The sequence below is a fragment of the Xenopus laevis genome, chromosome 7L, assembly GCF_017654675.1.
Source record: "Xenopus laevis strain J_2021 chromosome 7L, Xenopus_laevis_v10.1, whole genome shotgun sequence".
Classification (NCBI taxonomy): domain Eukaryota; kingdom Metazoa; phylum Chordata; class Amphibia; order Anura; family Pipidae; genus Xenopus; species Xenopus laevis.
Genome location: NC_054383.1, coordinates 78,281,098 through 78,300,178, shown reverse-complemented (window position 1 = coordinate 78,300,178; position 19,081 = coordinate 78,281,098). Strand labels below are relative to the sequence as shown.

General features: G+C 36.3%; 1 protein-coding gene across 2 annotated transcripts in view; it reads left to right on the top strand.

The window, feature by feature from the left end:
* Positions 1-2,331: 2,331 nt before the first annotated feature.
* Positions 2,332-19,081, top strand: part of LOC108695825 (NXPE family member 2) — a 51,532-nt gene continuing 34,782 nt past the window's right edge. For both annotated transcript variants that reach the window (XM_041569203.1, XM_041569204.1), the window contains exons 1-2: positions 2,332-3,120; positions 7,700-7,761. The gene's annotated coding sequence lies outside the window, so the exon portion shown is untranslated. The remainder of the gene's footprint in view (positions 3,121-7,699; positions 7,762-19,081) is intronic.

Below are 19,081 nucleotides of genomic sequence, written 5' to 3'. Positions count from 1 at the left end.
ATTTTTTGTCTCACTGATCCAATGATTTTTCGTTTAGATGCTAAATGGAACAAAATATATAAGACTGAATATTAACTCTGAATTTTATTCATAATACAGATAAATATATAATTAACATATTTTGCTCTCCATCAAAATACAAATTATTTGTAAGACCATGCAAAATACATATAATATTACGGGGATTGATGCAATATTGACCAAAAGGCCACTTACAGTAAGAAAGCATATGAAAGGTTTTATGTCTTTCTGCAACAAGCTACTTAACTAAAATACTTTTTTTTAAATTAATTGTGTTAGCAAAATTGCAGAAAGCCTCTTAAAGATTTACAAACAAATTTCTTAGCGGGGAGTATACATGGCTTGTCTGACAGCCAATGAAAACAGTATAAAGTCCTCAGAAGTAAAGGGCTTTAAAAAAATCCAAAAAATCCTGGAAACTCAAATACTATCCATAAAAATAGAAAGGAAATCATATTATTATTTTATTATTATTAACATGTATTTATATAGCGCCAACATATTGAGTAGCCCATAGACCCCCTAGTACTGACACACTAACATCAGATTCTTATCATGTAATTTAAAATTAATAGGATGCCAGTAATCCAATTTCAATGCCCAAATATAGGTTAATCTCCTGATAGTTTTTTGGATATTCGTATGTGTGGAGAAGGAGTACTCCAATAATAAAGCTGCAAAGTGGGAAAGTTACTATAAAATAAAGTGTCCATACAAGTTGGAGTGATATCATCCCCCTCCCTTTTCCCCCCCAGCATCCAAACAACAGAACAATGGGAAGGTAACCAGATAACAGCTCCCTAACACAAGATAACAGCTGCCGGTTGATCTAAGAACAACACTCAATAGTAAAAACCCATGTCTCACTGAGACACATTCAGTTACATTGAGAAGGAAAAACAGCAGCCTGCCAGAAAGCATTTCTCTCCTAAAATGAAGGCACAAGTCACATGACCAGGGCAGCTGGGAAATTGACAATATGTCTAGCCCCGTGTCAGATTTCAAAATTGAATATAAAAAAATCTGTTTTCTCTTTTGAGAAATGGATTTCAGTGCAGAATTCTGCTGGAGTAGCACTATTCACTGATGCGTTTTGAAAAAAACATGTTTTCCGATGACAGGATCCCATTTAAATAGGCAAAATGTATTTTTTGGATGGTTTTTTATACAAGCATAATATCTAAGACTATTGTGATACTAAAATCTACAGCTAGTTAGTTTAGATGATATATATAGATATATATGCAGTGGCGGAACTACCGGGGGAGCAGGGGGTGCGAACGGGCCAGGGGCCCCGGCAGTCCGTGCGCTGCTTTGCGGCGCATATTCCCTACCAGTTCCGGGTGTAGGGAGGGGGCGGGGGGCCAGGCTGTGCGTCCTGTGCCAGGGCCGCCCCCCTCTAGTTACATTTCTGTATATATGCATAGGCGGAGGGTGATTTTTTTGTTTGGGTGGGCTAAGTCTAATGTTACATCAACAGTTTAGTAACCTGTGATTTTTCCACTGGTGGGGGAAACAGCTGATTCAGTCCCATATTATAAGCATTGGCAAAAGCTTTAATTCACCTTTCTGAACACAGGGACATTTTTTGTCTAAAAATGCATGCCAATCTGAATTCTGTCCCATACATGGGCTGACTTAAGAGTTACTTACTGATGGGCCCACACACTGCATGGTTATGTGCTAAGTGATTTTTTACTTGACATGGACAAAGCCAGGCTATTTTGAAAATAATATTCATAGCACTCTTTTATTCTCAAAATTATAGAAAAAGTTCAGTTCATCCACATTACAGGAAATCATGGGTAATGATTGGGTTGTTTAACATTAAAGCATGTTTATTGGTCTACTTTCACACAAATATGTTAACTGTCATTTATGGGAGATCTAATATATAAAGTATTATGCAGATATATTTTGGTCCCCTTGCAAAAAAACAGTAGCTGTGCTTTAACTGCAGTTCCAAAGTAATACAATATAAAAGTAGATGATGTTGAGAAAAAACTTGCATTCAACCATCAACACAACATTTGTGTGTAAGTGAAAGTAGACAAACGGATTTGTTAGCTGATACAGAGAAAGGTGAATTGAATTGATACAATAGTTGTTATATTCCTCAGATACTGCTGAGAAATGTATCAACTAATTGTATCAACTAAATGTAGCCAATTGTAACAGTTCAGATGCTCCTGGATCACTGAGCTTCCAGCCTGAAAACACCAGAGACACAAACATTAAACGCTAAACTTCAATTTTGGGAAAACAGTAAAAGTAAAAGATGGAAAGTAATTGAAAAAATGTTATGTTTATGGTGAACAATATGAAAAAACTCAACTGAAAAAATTGTTTGAAACAACCCCTTCAAGGAAACAGTCACCAATATCTAATCACAATGGTTCCTAAAACTATTCAGGTAGGTGTTGTCTGAAACTCTCACAGGTGTGAAAGTGAGATCTGGTCACAATGGCACCATAACGGCTGCATCACAAGTTCACACATTTTTCAGTTTCAGATAACACCTACCTGAATAGATTAATTGAACTACCATTGACCATTGATGGTATTTATTTTTTGTGTAATTTAAGTATGAAATAATCCCCCCCCCCACATACCAGACAAGCAGGTGGAAGATTAGCATCTACTTTGTCTCTTGGCCCAGATCCCCAGCACCACCCCTTGACCCTCCCCAATACAAACTCCAATAGACACATTGGTCAGTCAGAGGATTTACATATTTTTTCTTAAAAATTTTTAGGTAAACAGGTTTGGGGAGGCTTAGCCTCCCCAAGCCTTAATGAAAATCTGTGAGTGTTCAGATAGGTCTGTGTAAGTATGAAGCCTACTAAAAAAACAAGAAAAACCTGTTTGTGCAGATAAGACTATAGAGGAGGGAAGGAGAAAGCTATTTTGTGGCATCAGTGTAACCAAGGCACGGAAGTCTGGGGAATGAAAGTCTGAAGGAACACTGTTACCAATATTAAAACAGTCACTTTCCTTCCAGCCTAACAATATTTTTTATCATTAAACAAATTGTCAGACGAACACTATTACAAACGTGGACTAAAGAAGCAGAAACGTGACTTTTCTTTTTGAAGCCCAGTAAGTATAATGAACTTTAGACACCTCTCTCTAGAACTAAAATGTTGTATGTGTATAGTATATATGATATATGTGCAGTTCATTATTTCAGCACAGTCTTAAGCTTTTTTATTCAGATAGAAATTATTAACAAACTTAATTTATTATGTACTGCATATCTAATAATGTAGGCTTTTCAGTTAGCTGGTATGTTAATTCATTGGTAAAAAGTGCTTGGGGCAAGGCGAGACTCTGTGTGCTATAGAGACAGCTGAGAATGAAAGTATTAAACAGAAATGAGATTAATAAAATGGATCTTTAACTGTGTTGATTTATCAGTATAAGCAGATCATTTGTATGTGAAAAGCAATAAGAGAGTAGAATATATAAGAAAGAAGCAGCACTACAGGTAAACAACAATTACATTTATGGAACATCAAACCCAGCACAAGGTTTAACAAACGGACTGCTAATGTGATTTGATGTGGCACTTTAAACATATAATATATAGGCTATAACCATGCTGCAGTAAACATTTAGCACTCTACTTCCATTTTCCTCAGTATAGGTGCACATCCCCCTGTCTCCTCTGAAACTGGTTTTTGTAAGACAATATTCAAAATGTTTGTATTTGCAGGAACTGTCACAGAACAATGTTTTAAGCCAAACTATTTGGACGAAAGAACTCAAAAACTCTGTGTATCTGGAAAAAAGAACTATTCCTGAAGTTGGGTGCATTTTTTGCCAAATTTGTGAAACGGCTAAAAATTTGAGAAACGGCGCCGGGTCTCATTTTTGACCAGTGTCCGTTTTTAGGACGCTGGTATACCTTTGTTTTTTCCTTTTTTTCGAATACGCCGGCGTAAAAAAAACGTCCATTTTTTTGACGCTAGCGAATTTTCACAGCTGTTTTGCAAATTTGCCAGCGGCGAATCGCGCAAATTCGCCGCAAATTTGTGCCTGACGAATAAATTCGCCCATCACTACTTATAAGTGCATATTATGTGTGGGCAGGGTCGTTCCTGCCATGAGGCAAGGTGAGCACCTTGCCTCAGGCGGCAGGGAACGGCCAGTTACAAGGGGCGGCAAAAAGCCGCCTCCTGTAAATTTAAGAGCCGAATTTCCAGTTTATAAACTGGAAATTCGGCTCTGCTAGTACAGAAAGTGCAGTACTCGCTTCTGCGCTAGCGATGCAGCCCCTTTTGACCCGCTCTCACGCTAAACTTTTAAGCGAGGAGAGGGGGGAGGCATCGGGGTTGCTGCCTCAGGCAGCAGCAGCCCATGGATCGCCCCTGTGTGTGGGGATCAGGCGGAAACATAGTAAATTAATTACCATACTTAGAAAAGGTTCCCTGCTGTTGTGCTTTTATTTATTTTTTGGATATTCATATGTGTGGAGAAGGAGTACTCCAATAATAAAGCTGCAAAGTGGGAAAGTTACTATAAAGGAAAGTGTTGGTATGAAATAACTATTAATTCCGGGAGCACTGCAAGTTACTAATTAGTTCTCGTTGTGGCAAAACATGTTCAACAAGTGCCATTTTTTGTCTCACTGATCCAATGATTTTTCGTTTAGATGCTAAATGGAACAAAATATATAAGACTGAATATTAACTCTGAATTTTATTCATAATACAGATAAATATATAATTAACATATTTTGCTCTCCATCAAAATACAAATTATTTGTAAGACCATGCAAAATACATATAATATTACGGGGATTGATGCAATATTGACCAAAAGGCCACTTACAGTAAGAAAGCATATGAAAGGTTTTATGTCTTTCTGCAACAAGCTACTTAACTAAAATACTTTTTTTTAAATTAATTGTGTTAGCAAAATTGCAGAAAGCCTCTTAAAGATTTACAAACAAATTTCTTAGCGGGGAGTATACATGGCTTGTCTGACAGCCAATGAAAACAGTATAAAGTCCTCCGAAGTAAAGGGCTTTAAAAAAATCCAAAAAATCCTGGAAACTCAAATACTATCCATAAAAATAGAAAGGAAATCATATTATTATTTTATTATTATTAACATGTATTTATATAGCGCCAACATATTGAGTAGCCCATAGACCCCCTAGTACTGACACACTAACATCAGATTCTTATCATGTAATTTAAAATTAATAGGATGCCAGTAATCCAATTTCAATGCCCAAATATAGGTTAATCTCCTGATAGTTTTTTGGATATTCGTATGTGTGGAGAAGGAGTACTCCAATAATAAAGCTGCAAAGTGGGAAAGTTACTATAAAATAAAGTGTCCATACAAGTTGGAGTGATATCATCCCCCTCCCTTTTCCCCCCCAGCATCCAAACAACAGAACAATGGGAAGGTAACCAGATAACAGCTCCCTAACACAAGATAACAGCTGCCGGTTGATCTAAGAACAACACTCAATAGTAAAAACCCATGTCTCACTGAGACACATTCAGTTACATTGAGAAGGAAAAACAGCAGCCTGCCAGAAAGCATTTCTCTCCTAAAATGAAGGCACAAGTCACATGACCAGGGCAGCTGGGAAATTGACAATATGTCTAGCCCCGTGTCAGATTTCAAAATTGAATATAAAAAAATCTGTTTTCTCTTTGAGAAATGGATTTCAGTGCAGAATTCTGCTGGAGTAGCACTATTCACTGATGCGTTTTGAAAAAAACATGTTTTCCGATGACAGGATCCCATTTAAATAGGCAAAATGTATTTTTTGGATGGTTTTTTATACAAGCATAATATCTAAGACTATTGTGATACTAAAATCTACAGCTAGTTAGTTTAGATGATATATATAGATATATATGCAGTGGCGGAACTACCGGGGGAGCAGGGGGTGCGAACGGGCCAGGGGCCCCCGGCAGTCCGTGCGCTGCTTTGCGGCGCATATTCCCTACCAGTTCCGGGTGTAGGGAGGGGGCGGGGGGCCAGGCTGTGCGTCCTGTGCCAGGGCCCGTCCCCCTCTAGTTACATTTCTGTATATATGCATAGGCGGAGGGTGATTTTTTTGTTTGGGTGGGCTAAGTCTAATGTTACATCAACAGTTTAGTAACCTGTGATTTTTCCACTGGTGGGGGAAACAGCTGATTCAGTCCCATATTATAAGCATTGGCAAAAGCTTTAATTCACCTTTCTGAACACAGGGACATTTTTTGTCTAAAAATGCATGCCAATCTGAATTCTGTCCCATACATGGGCTGACTTAAGAGTTACTTACTGATGGGCCCACACACTGCATGGTTATGTACTAAGTCATTTTTTACTTGACATGGACAAAGCCAGGCTATTTTGAAAATAATATTCATAGCACTCTTTTATTCTCAAAATTATAGAAAAAGTTCAGTTCATCCACATTACAGGAAATCATGGGTAATGATTGGGTTGTTTAACATTAAAGCATGTTTATTGGTCTACTTTCACACAAATATGTTAACTGTCATTTATGGGAGATCTAATATATAAAGTATTATGCAGATATATTTTGGTCCCCTTGCAAAAAAACAGTAGCTGTGCTTTAACTGCAGTTCCAAAGTAATACAATATAACAGTAGATGATGTTGAGAAAAAAATTGCATTCAACCATCAACACAACATTTGTGTGTAAGTGAAAGTAGACAAACGGATTTGTTAGCTGATACAGAGAAAGGTGAATTGAATTGATACAATAGTTGTTATATTCCTCAGATACTGCTGAGAAATGTATCAACTAATTGTATCAACTAAATGTAGCCAATTGTAACAGTTCAGATGCTCCTGGATCACTGAGCTTCCAGCCTGAAACACCAGAGACACAAACATTAAACGCTAAACTTCAATTTTGGGAAAACAGTAAAAGTAAAAGATGGAAAGTAATTGAAAAAATGTTATGTTTATGGTGAACAATATGAAAAAACTCAACTGAAAAAATTGTTTGAAACAACCCCTTCAAGGAAACAGTCACCAATATCTAATCACAATGGTTCCTAAAACTATTCAGGTAGGTGTTGTCTGAAACTCTCACAGGTGTGAAAGTGAGATCTGGTCACAATGGCACCATAACGGCTGCATCACAAGTTCACACATTTTTCAGTTTCAGATAACACCTACCTGAATAGATTAATGGAACTACCATTGACCATTGATGGTATTTATTTTTTGTATAATTTAAGTATGAAATTATCCCCCCCCCCCCACATACCAGACAAGCAGGTGGAAGATTAGCATCTACTTTGTCTCTTGGCCCAGATCCCCAGCACCACCCCTTGACCCTCCCCAATACAAACTCCAATAGACACATTGGTCAGTCAGAGGATTTACATATTTTTTCTTAAAAATTTTTAGGCAAACAGGTTTGGGGAGGCTTAGCCTCCCAAAGCCTTAATGAAAATCTGTGAGTGTTCAGATAGGTCTGTGTAAGTATGAAGCCTACTAAAAAAACAAGAAAAACCTGTTTGTGCAGATAAGACTATAGAGGAGGGAAGGAGAAAGCTATTTTGTGGCATCAGTGTAACCAAGGCACGGAAGTCTGGGGAATGAAAGTCTGAAGGAACACTGTTACCAATATTAAAACAGTCACTTTCCTTCCAGCCCTAACAATATTTTTTATCATTAAACAAATTGTCAGACGAACACTATTACAAACGTGGACTAAAGAAGCAGAAACGTGACTTTTCTTTTTGAAGCCCAGTAAGTATAATGAACTTTAGACACCTCTCTCTAGAACTAAAATGTTGTATGTGTATAGTATATATGATATATGTGCAGTTCATTATTTCAGCACAGTCTTAAGCTTTTTTATTCAGATAGAAATTATTAACAAACTTAATTTATTATGTACTGCATATCTAATAATGTAGGCTTTTCAGTTAGCTGGTATGTTAATTCATTGGTAAAAAGTGCTTGGGGCAAGGTGAGACTCTGTGTGCTATAGAGACATCTGAGAATGAAAGTATTAAACAGAAATGAGATTAATAAAATGGATCTTCAACTGTGTTGATTTATCAGTATAAGCAGATAATTTGTATGTGAAAAGCAATAAGAGAGTAGAATATATAAGAAAGAAGCAGCACTACAGGTAAACAACAATTACATTTATGGAACATCAAACCCAGCACAAGGTTTAACAAACGGACTGCTAATGTGATTTGATGTGGCACTTTAAACATATAATATATAGGCTATAACCATGCTGCAGTAAACATTTAGCACTCTACTTCCATTTTCCTCAGTATAGGTGCACATCCCCCTGTCTCCTCTGAAACTGGTTTTTGTAAGACAATATTCAAAATGTTTGTATTTGCAGGAACTGTCACAGAACAATGTTTTAAGCCAAACTATTTGGACGAAAGAACTCAAAAACTCTGTGTATCTGGAAAAAAGAACTATTCCTGAAGTTGGGTGCATTTTTTGCCAAATTTGTGAAACGGCTAAAAATTTGAGAAACGGCGCCGGGTCTCATTTTTGACCAGTGTCCGTTTTTAGGACGCTGGTATACCTTTGTTTTTTCCTTTTTTTTCGAATACGCCGGCGTAAAAAAAACGTCCATTTTTTTGACGCTAGCGAATTTTCACAGCTGTTTTGCAAATTTGCCAGCGGCGAATCGCGCAAATTCGCCGCAAATTTGTGCCTGACGAATAAATTCGCCCATCACTACTTATAAGTGCATATTATGTGTGGGCAGGGTCGTTCCTGCCATGAGGCAAGGTGAGCACCTTGCCTCAGGCGGCAGGGAACGGCCAGTTACAAGGGGCGGCAAAAAGCCGCCTCCTGTAAATTTCAGTACAGAAAGTGCAGTACTCGCTTCTGCACTAGCGATGCAGCCCCTTTTGACCCGCTCTCACGCTAAACTTTTAAGCGAGGAGAGGGGGGAGGCATCGGGGTTGCTGCCTCAGACGGCAGCAGCCCACGGATCGCCCCTGTGTGTGGGGATCGGGCGGAAACATAGTAAATTAATTACCATACTTAGAAAAGGTTCCCTGCTGTTGTGCTTTTATTTATTTTTTGGATATTCATATGTGTGGAGAAGAAGTACTCCAATAATAAAGCTGCAAAGTGGGAAAGTTACTATAAAGGAAAGTGTTGGTATGAAATAACTATTAATTCCGGGAGCACTGCAAGTTACTAATTAGTTCTCGTTGTGGCAAAACATGTTCAACAAGTGCCATTTTTTGTCTCACTGATCCAATGATTTTTCGTTTAGATGCTAAATGGAACAAAATATATAAGACTGAATATTAACTCTGAATTTTATTCATAATACAGATAAATATATAATTAACATATTTTGCTCTCCATCAAAATACAAATTATTTGTAAGACCATGCAAAATACATATAATATTACGGGGATTGATGCAATAATGACCAAAAGGCCACTTACAGTAAGAAAGCATATGAAAGGTTTTATGTCTTTCTGCAACAAGCTACTTAACTAAAATACTTTTTTTTAAATTAATTGTGTTAGCAAAATTGCAGAAAGCCTCTTAAAGATTTACAAACAAATTTCTTAGCGGGGAGTATACATGGCTTGTCTGACAGCCAATGAAAACAGTATAAAGTCCTCAGAAGTAAAGGGCTTTAAAAAAATCCAAAAAATCCTGGAAACTCAAATACTATCCATAAAAATAGAAAGGAAATCATATTATTATTTTATTATTATTAACATGTATTTATATAGCGCCAACATATTGAGTAGCCCATAGACCCCCTAGTACTGACACACTAACATCAGATTCTTATCATGTAATTTAAAATTAATAGGATGCCAGTAATCCAATTTCAATGCCCAAATATAGGTTAATCTCCTGATAGTTTGTGGGGGCTTTATAACTGACAATAGACTGATTCTTGGTTCCTGGTCCTTCTGCTACAACTTTTGACTACACTGATCACTGCCTACCCTTGACTTCTTGCCTAAATACCAACCTTGAACTGTTTAACCCTTTATTTACTGCCTCTGTGCCATCCTGCTATGTGCACTAGGATATTTATACATGAAATTGCCTCTGTGCTATCCTGCTATGTGTTCTGGGGTAGTTATACATGAAATTGCCACTGTGTTCAAATATATATATATTGCCTGAGGGTATATCAGAAAAATGGAGAGTGCTTTATTGGAGTCATGTCTCCCAAAGTGGGTGTGGCCTAAAACTGTGCACCTCAGTTCTTTCCTTTTCAATGTCCATACTGAAAATCTGATTAACTGATTGTAGGTTCATAGCAAAAACAATATCAAACTTGAGGGGAAGGGGGAGGTAGGTGGGCGTCATGAATCAAGAGTGCCTAAGGCAGCACAAACTGTAAATACAGCCCTAATGAGCTACATGTATTCTGAACTCACCAAGAGTCAGAATACTGGGCAAAAGGAATCACAACGAGTTCATAGACTTTCATGGTCACAGCACACAAGGCAAGCTTGTTTTTTTTAGCACACAATTATTTTGTTTTTGATGTAAGACAGTAATGGAGGCAAAATTTGCCCCTCCTTTGCCAACCTATATATGCATTGGTGGGAGGGTGCCTACATCTCTTTAGATATGAGTGGCATCTGAAACTCTACCTACACTTTATAGATGACATACTATGTATATGGCTGGGTGGTAAGGAGGAACTTGAATCTTTTTGTATATTGAGTATAGTAAGTGTTGAGTACAGGGATTAATAGGATCCTCAGAGGAGTGCATACGCAAGTACATACTATAACCAAGCATGTTTACTGATGTAATCGAGAAGAAAAGATCATATTTCTTAGGAGTGCCAGGGAAGTACAAGTGCGGTAGCCATAGTTGTGTTACATGTATTGACATATGACAGTATCTAGAGAATTTATACAGTTTGTGAAATATGTTGGCGTTCTAAAAATACATGTTAATAATAATAATTTAAATCTGTAACTGTAACAAGTTTTCAGATTAAAGACGGCATCAATTTAAATACAATCACAGTCTTCAAAGGAAATAACTTATCTGAGGCTGTTTATGGAGTACTGTACTTTTTTAACCAAACTTTTAAACTCATTCCCCGCAAAGACTTGTTTCGTGTGAAAAAATACTTTATAACTCACTGGAGGTACTCCACATAGGCCCTGCTGCAAACAAAAAGCCTTCTCAAATTCCAAACAATATAGAACATGGGCACACTCCACATACTGCTTCTGCAGACATTCTTTTGAAAAAAGCTTCTTTTATTAATGAGATCCCAGCAAACGTTTCGGGGACGTGCCCCTTCATCCAGTGCTACTTACAAACTGTGCAAACAAAGACTTTTAAAGGGAGGTGAACTACAAGCCCCACCTTCCTTAACCACACAATTGACATCATCAAGTTAATTAACATAGTGAAATTTTTTTTTATAAATACATTATAAAAAAGGATCCATAATACCTTAATAAGGTGATTTTTCAATACTATTGATAGTCCTTTGGTGCTCATAGTCCATATAATCACGTGATCCCTTTGTGTTAAGACTGTAGATAAAAATATACAAAATTTTTAAAATGTCAAAAATGCAATAAAATCTCGATTTTACAAAATCAGGCACAACACATATTCCCCCATTAATAGAAACAGGAATAACTTAAATCCTCATTTATTCCCATGGGATCTAGTGTATTCAATTTTTCTATCCACAGAACCTCTTGCTGTAATAATAGTTTGTCTTGGTTACCGCCCCTCATGGGGAATTTAACTACCTGGAGTACCAACCATCTTAGTTGTTTACTATTGTGTCCATGGGTTTTAAAATGTCTACTAACTGGAGTGACATATTTCATTCTATCTAAATCGCAATTATCAATCGACCTTTTGTGTTCACCAATACGCACTCTAATCTGTCTCTTTGTCTTTCCAACGCATGCTTTACCACAAGGGCATTTTATCATGTATATAACACCCATAGTTGTACATGTGGCAAAATCTTTCAAACCAATTTCATACCCCTTAGAAGGGTGGTTAAACTTATTGCCCTTTATAATGCTACTACAGCATTGACATGTTAAGCAGGGGTATGTACCTTTTTGTAGTGTACCAAAAAATGTGGGCTGGCGACTACAACTCACCCCTATATCAGTCCTAGTGAGTTGATCTCCCAAGCTTCTAGCTCTTTTATATGAAAACAACGGTTTCTCCCTAAAAAGGGTCCCTTAGCGTCTATCCTTCTCTAGAATTTCCCAGTGTCTGTATACAATAGAAACTAAAGTAAACGATGTGGCAAATGGCAGAGCGCTTCCCTTGCACGCCAGCTCCTGCTAAGCCGCAGCTATTGCGATAAATCGGCTCCTTCTGGCCGGCTTCCACTTCACACTCCTGTTACCGCTGCTCCTGTTACCGTATGCACGAGATTTTCTGGTTAAACAGATGCAGAAGGCGATGGGAGTGGAAAGGGTAAATCTCCTGGTGAGCACAGAAAATATAAAGAAACGGAATACGGAAAAGAGATTACCATTTGTCAGTACTTATAATGCACACTCTGATAGAATCAAATCTATTGTATACAGAGCGCTGTTCAAAGCATTCTTGGAGTCTGGCACGTTAGTATCAATATATTGGCTTTATTGTGCGCTTTAAAATTACAAAGGAGGGGGATTCACATCTAACGCGTTTCGTGTCAGAAGACCTGACACTTCATCAGAGTAATTAGAGCATACCTGTGTAAGTGCTCAAATAGTGACATGTATGCATATCATTAATAAATTAAAGGTAAAGAACATTCTTGTGAAGCAACAAAAAAGTTCTTAAAATTATACATATAAAATAAATAAGATAATACTTGTACCAAAGTGACAATTGTTATTACTAAATGTAATACCTTTATCTTAATATTGTGTGTGTATTTATTTAAAAGATTATTTATTGCAAATAATGTGTATTGTGTTAGTAATTTATTGTACTCCATGTTCTCATATTACTGTAAATAAATAAAATCTGAAATATATACAATAAGTATTGTGTTATATTAATAAATATAAACTTAAAATAAATAAATACATTTTTTGTGATTAATTCATTGACAAATATTAGTGTAATAATTTAATTTTAAATGTCTTAATAATTAGATAGTGCACTTATATTAATAAAAAACTTTTTTGCTCATTTGTGTATATCTTTGCATATCTACAACAATTAAAAATACATATCCATATAGATACAAGAAGACCTGATTAATATATTAATATGTTCATTATAAACATTCAGAACCATTTCTTTTGTTTCTACTTAATTTTTGTTCGTATCCAACCCATTGTTGGAACAGTTTGATAGATAGGGATTTTCTCTAAAGAAAATTGCACTGGCCTATTCCAATTTATTCAAGATTATTAATTAATAAAACATATATTGGAAAGATTAATTCCACTCCATTCACTCTTTACTTGTTTATTTCAGTTGGTTTTAATTTTTTTTGTTATATTCAATTGGTTATTAATTAATATTCTCACTATTTGTTCTTAACGTACTTGATTATGTTTATTCTCTTGGCTCTATGAAAAAAGTGTCAAATTGTAATATCAGATTTATAATATCAAAATACAATGAGGAATGAATGTATAAACAGTAATCTATCCAATAAAGTTTTTTATCTCACATTCTCTGTTCAGCCCATATGGTGTAACTGTGTCCAATAGGGTCATCCATTTGACCTCTTTCTTAGACAACAATGTATCTATATGGCCTTTTCTCTTCCCCAGTTTAACTGCTTCAATTACCTGGAAAGATACAAAATATTCATTAGCCTCATGTTCTTGTATTACATGTTCTGCTACAGCTGAGGATACATCGAATCTATTTATGCACGCTAGATGTTCCAGTACTCTATCTTTTAACCATCTCTTTGTCTTACCGACATATTGCTTACCACAGCGACATGTTGCTAGATATATAACATCTGATGTCCTGCAGTTAGCATATGTTCTGCAGTTATAGATTTTTTTAGTTACAGTACTCTGAATTTCCTTTGATACATTTATGAATCCACAACATTTGCAGATATTAGCACCACATTTGTATGTTCCGGTGACATTCAACCAATTAGTTTTATCTTTCTTATTAGGTAACATACTTGGGGACACCTTATCTCGCAAATTGTTTGCCCTTCTATATAGATATGGACCTATCGTGGAAGGACTCCTTCCATGATAGGTCCATGGAACTATGGGATAGATTGACATCTAGGGGTTACAGTACAGAATGCATTAAGAAAGCATATGAAACAGCAGTACTCAGCAATAGATCTGACCCTTTGAATAGTAGGAAAAGTGAATACAGAAACAAGAGGACAACATTTGATAAGAACAGAATAAAATTTATCACCACATATAGTATGGAAGCCAGGGAGATACAAAATATAATTTTAAAACATTGGGGTGTATTGAGATCAGACCCTATCCTGACACAATTGGATCTAAAGAGACCTCAATTTATCTATAGAAGGGCAAACAATTTGCGAGATAAGGTGTCCCCAAGTATGTTACCTAATAAGAAAGATAAAACTAATTGGTTGAATGTCACCGGAACATACAAATGTGGTGCTAATATCTGCAAATGTTGTGGATTCATAAATGTATCAAAGGAAATTCAGAGTACTGTAACTAAAAAAATCTATAACTGCAGAACATATGCTAACTGCAGGACATCAGATGTTATATATCTAGCAACATGTCGCTGTGGTAAGCAATATGTCGGTAAGACAAAGAGATGGTTAAAAGATAGAGTACTGGAACATCTAGCGTGCATAAATAGATTTGATGTATCCTCAGCTGTAGCAGAACATGTAATACAAGAACATGAGACTAATGAATATTTTGTATCTTTCCAGGTAATTGAAGCAGTTAAACTGGGGAAGAGAAAAGGCGATAAAGATACATTGTTGTCTAAGAAAGAGGTCAAATGGATGACCCTATTGGACACAGTTACACCATATGGGCTGAACAGAGAATGTGAGATAAAAAACTTTATTGGATAGATTACTGTTTATACATTCATTCCTCATTGTATTTTAATATTATAAATCTGATATTACAATTTGACACTTTTTTCATAGAGCCAAGAGAATAAACATAATCAAGTACGTTAAGAACAAATAGTGAGAATATTAATTAATAACCAATTGAATATAACAAAAAAAAATTAAAACCAACTGAAATAAACAAGTAAAGAGTGAATGGAGTGGAATTAATCTTTCCAATATATGTTTTATTAATTAATAATCTAGAATAAATTGGAATAGGCCAGTGCAATTTTCTTTAGAGAAAATCCCTATCTATCAAACTGTTCCAACAATGGGTTGGATACGAACAAAAATTAAGTAGAAACAAAAGAAATGGTTCTGAATGTTTATAATGAACATATTAATATATTAATTAGGTCTTCTTGTATCTATATGGATATGTATTTTTAATTGTTGTAGATATGCAAAGATATACACAAATGAGCAAAAATGTTTTTTTATTAATATAAGTGCACTATCTAATTATTAAGACATTAAAAATTAAATTATTACACTAATATTTGTCAATGAATTAATCACAAAAATTTTATTTATTTATTTTAAGTTTATATTTATTAATATAACACAATACTTATTGTATATATTTCACATTTTATTTATTTACAGTAATATGAGAACATGGAGTACAATAAATTACTAACACAATACACATTATTTGGAATAAATAATCTTTTAAATAAATACACACACAATATTAAGATAAAGGTATTACATTTAGTAATAACGATTGTCACTTTGGTACAAGTATTATCTTATTTATTTTATATGTATAATTTTAAGAACTTGTTTGTTGCTTCACAAGAATGTTCTTCACCTTTAATTTATTAATGATATGCATACATGTCACTATTTAAGCACTTACACAGGTATGCACTAATTACTCTGATGAAGTGTCAGGTCTTCTGACACGAAACGCGTTAGATGTGAATCCCCCTCCTTTGTAATTTTAAAGCGCACAATAAAGCCAATATATTGATACTAACGTGCCAGACTCCAAGAATGCTTTGAACAGCGCTCTGTATACAATAGATTTGATTCTATCAGAGTGTGCATTATAAGTACTGACAAATGGTAATCTCTTTTCCGTATTCCGTTTCTTTATATTTTCTGTGCTCACCAGGAGATTTACCCTTTCCACTCCCATCGCCTTCTGCATCTGTTTAACCAGAAAATCTCGTGCATACCCTCTATCCTCAAATCTCTGTAACATTTCCATCATTCTCTTATAACACAAATGGTCATTGTTAGAGAAAAACCTTGACTGTGCTTTCCTTGCACTGTCCCTGCAGCTACGAGTCGACTCGATTTATTCCTGTGTACTGGCAGACCATCTGATATCGTTCCTTCCAGGTGCGCTGATCAGGGAACTTGCAAGAACGACACGATACGTTTGTGTGTTGCAAACAAGTTCAGTTTATTATGCGTAATCATACAACTTATATAGTCGAGTAGATAAAGACATTCCATAATGATGACGTATATATCATAGTCAGGGAGATGCTAGGAAGTGCATGTCTGGCTATGCCTTAGAGCAGTGGTCCCCAACCAGTAGCTCGCGAGCAACATGTTGCTCTCCAACCCCTTGGATGTTGCTCCCAGTGGCCTCAAAGCAGGAGCTTATTTTTGAATTCCAGGCTTGGAGGCAAGTTTTGGTTGTATAAAAACCAGGTGTACTGCTAAACAGACTGTCCTGTAGGCTGCCAGTCCATATAGGGGCTACCAAACAGCCAATCAAAGGCCTTATTTGACATCCCCATGGACTTTCTCATGCTTGTGTTGCTCTCCAACTCTTTTTACATTTAAATGTGGCTCACGAGTAAAAAAGGTTGGGGACCCCTGCCTTAGAGCTACGGGACATTTAGTGTGTGTGCAGGCAAACATGCTATGTAACGGTTAAGAGATATAGCTTGCAAACATAAGCAGAAGGGAAGTTGAACAACAGGACAGATCATTAACCCTTTCAGTCATCAGAAACAATCCTCCTCACCCTTAGAAATTGACTATAGGGAAGACCTTTACTCACACTTCTAGGGTGAAAGCTGGAATTTAACATCAAGTTATTCCTATCTGTTTCTTTACGAAATAAGTCAGTTTTGAGTATTCCATCACTTTTGGTTACCAACACATCCAGAAAGCTGATGCTCTTATCATGGTATACTACCCATACTTGTACCTTGTTTTTGTAAGAAGAATGTTCTATCTGATGCTGGGATCTCATTAATAAAAGAAGCTTTTTTTCAAAAGAATGTCTGCAGAAGCAGTATGTGGAGTGTGCCCATGTTCTATATTGTTTGGGATGTACAGCCAGTGACATAGCTAGATGTTACTGGGCTCCACAGCAAATTAATTTTAGGGCCCCCAAAAATGTCCATAGGTTGACCTGTTTAACATATATTTAATATATATTTAAATTGCTCCTTAATTGGGGCCTCATGGGGCCCCCTTTACCTCCTGCCCCCTCTTGTAGCCATTGTATCCAGTTCCTCTGTAGTTAAACCCCTATGTAGAGCCATATTGGAGATGGCTCCATACACCATGGAATCATGGAATTAAAGGCAACCCAGTAGGGTGGGTAGTATGAAGTGCACTTCTCCTGTTACTATTATATCCAGTTCAGTAAACTAGAATCTGGAATTCTCTTCTTCTTCATAACACCTACGGAGTATCATCATAGTAACCCTTCTCACTCCCTCCCTTGCTCCACCAAGGCTCCTGGTATGTGTTAGGAGGTGCACCAATTTTGCCAAATATAAAAGGAAAGAGTTATGTGGCAAAAGCATGTACATGTAAAAAACTGTGTTAAGGCAGGTAAATAGGAAAGGGGAAAGTTGCCTGCACAATCTATGATGAATAAATAATTGGTCAGTGCAGCTAACTGGGAGTAATGTATTGTAGTAACCAATGCAGGTTTTGTTCCAGTTCTAGCAACCTAAGGCAGCCAATTAGCAGGTAGTATTTACATATCTTTTAGGTTGAAAAAAAGCTAAAAAAAATTACTCCAAGTTACTTATCAGACAAGAAATCCCCATCTAACTTGTGGGTGTGCAAATAGTTTAGCCCCCCCCAATCACTAAACTCATTTAAAGAAATAATGCATCATCTAATAAAAAAAGTAATGCAGTGCTTCAGTAATCATATCTTAGCTCACCCAGGAGCAGATTTGGAGGCCAATTTACAATTTTTCTGAGGCTGAGGAAAAAAAAGTGAGAAACAAGGGAAAGTTGTGCTCACCACTAATTTTTAAAACCATTAGGCGGGAGTGCAATGAGGCTGTGACCACAAAATATATATATAGACAAATACAAGAGTCCTCTGCACTCAACCCATTATCAATATATTTAAGACAGAGACATTTTGTGCATACTGCTACTAAAAAATGCCTTACCCTTTAAACAAAACAGGGATTGTTTGTCCATATATTGCAATATATTTAAGCTGGCCAACTATGTCAAAGTCATCCCATATCTGGCCAGTCCTATGCTTAATTTTCATCTGATTCATTAAGAATTCTATTGCTTCATTATACATTATACAAAAGGGACTAGTTTTTACCTGCAACTTACTAGCTGCTTTCAAAGTAAAACTCCAAAACTTGGCTGCTCTTTTATTAGACACCAGTGGGATCACCTGACTATAGCTGGGAAGGGTGGGAGCTACAACATGGAGCTGGTCACTGCTCCTGTATAACTATAACAAACAAGGGAAAGTTTTGCTCACCACTAATTTTTAAAACCATTAGGTGGGGGTGCAATGAGGCTGTGACCACAAAATACATATAGTCAAATACAAGAGTCCTCTGCACTCAACCCATTATCAATATATTAAAGACAGCGACATTTTGTGCATACTGCTACTGAAAAATGCCTTACCCTTTAAACAAAACAGGGATTGTTTGTCCATATATTGCAATATATTTAAGCTGGCCAACTATGTCAAAGTCATCCCATATCTGGCCAGTCCTACGCTTAATTTTCATCTGATTCATTAAGAATTTGACTTTGACGTAC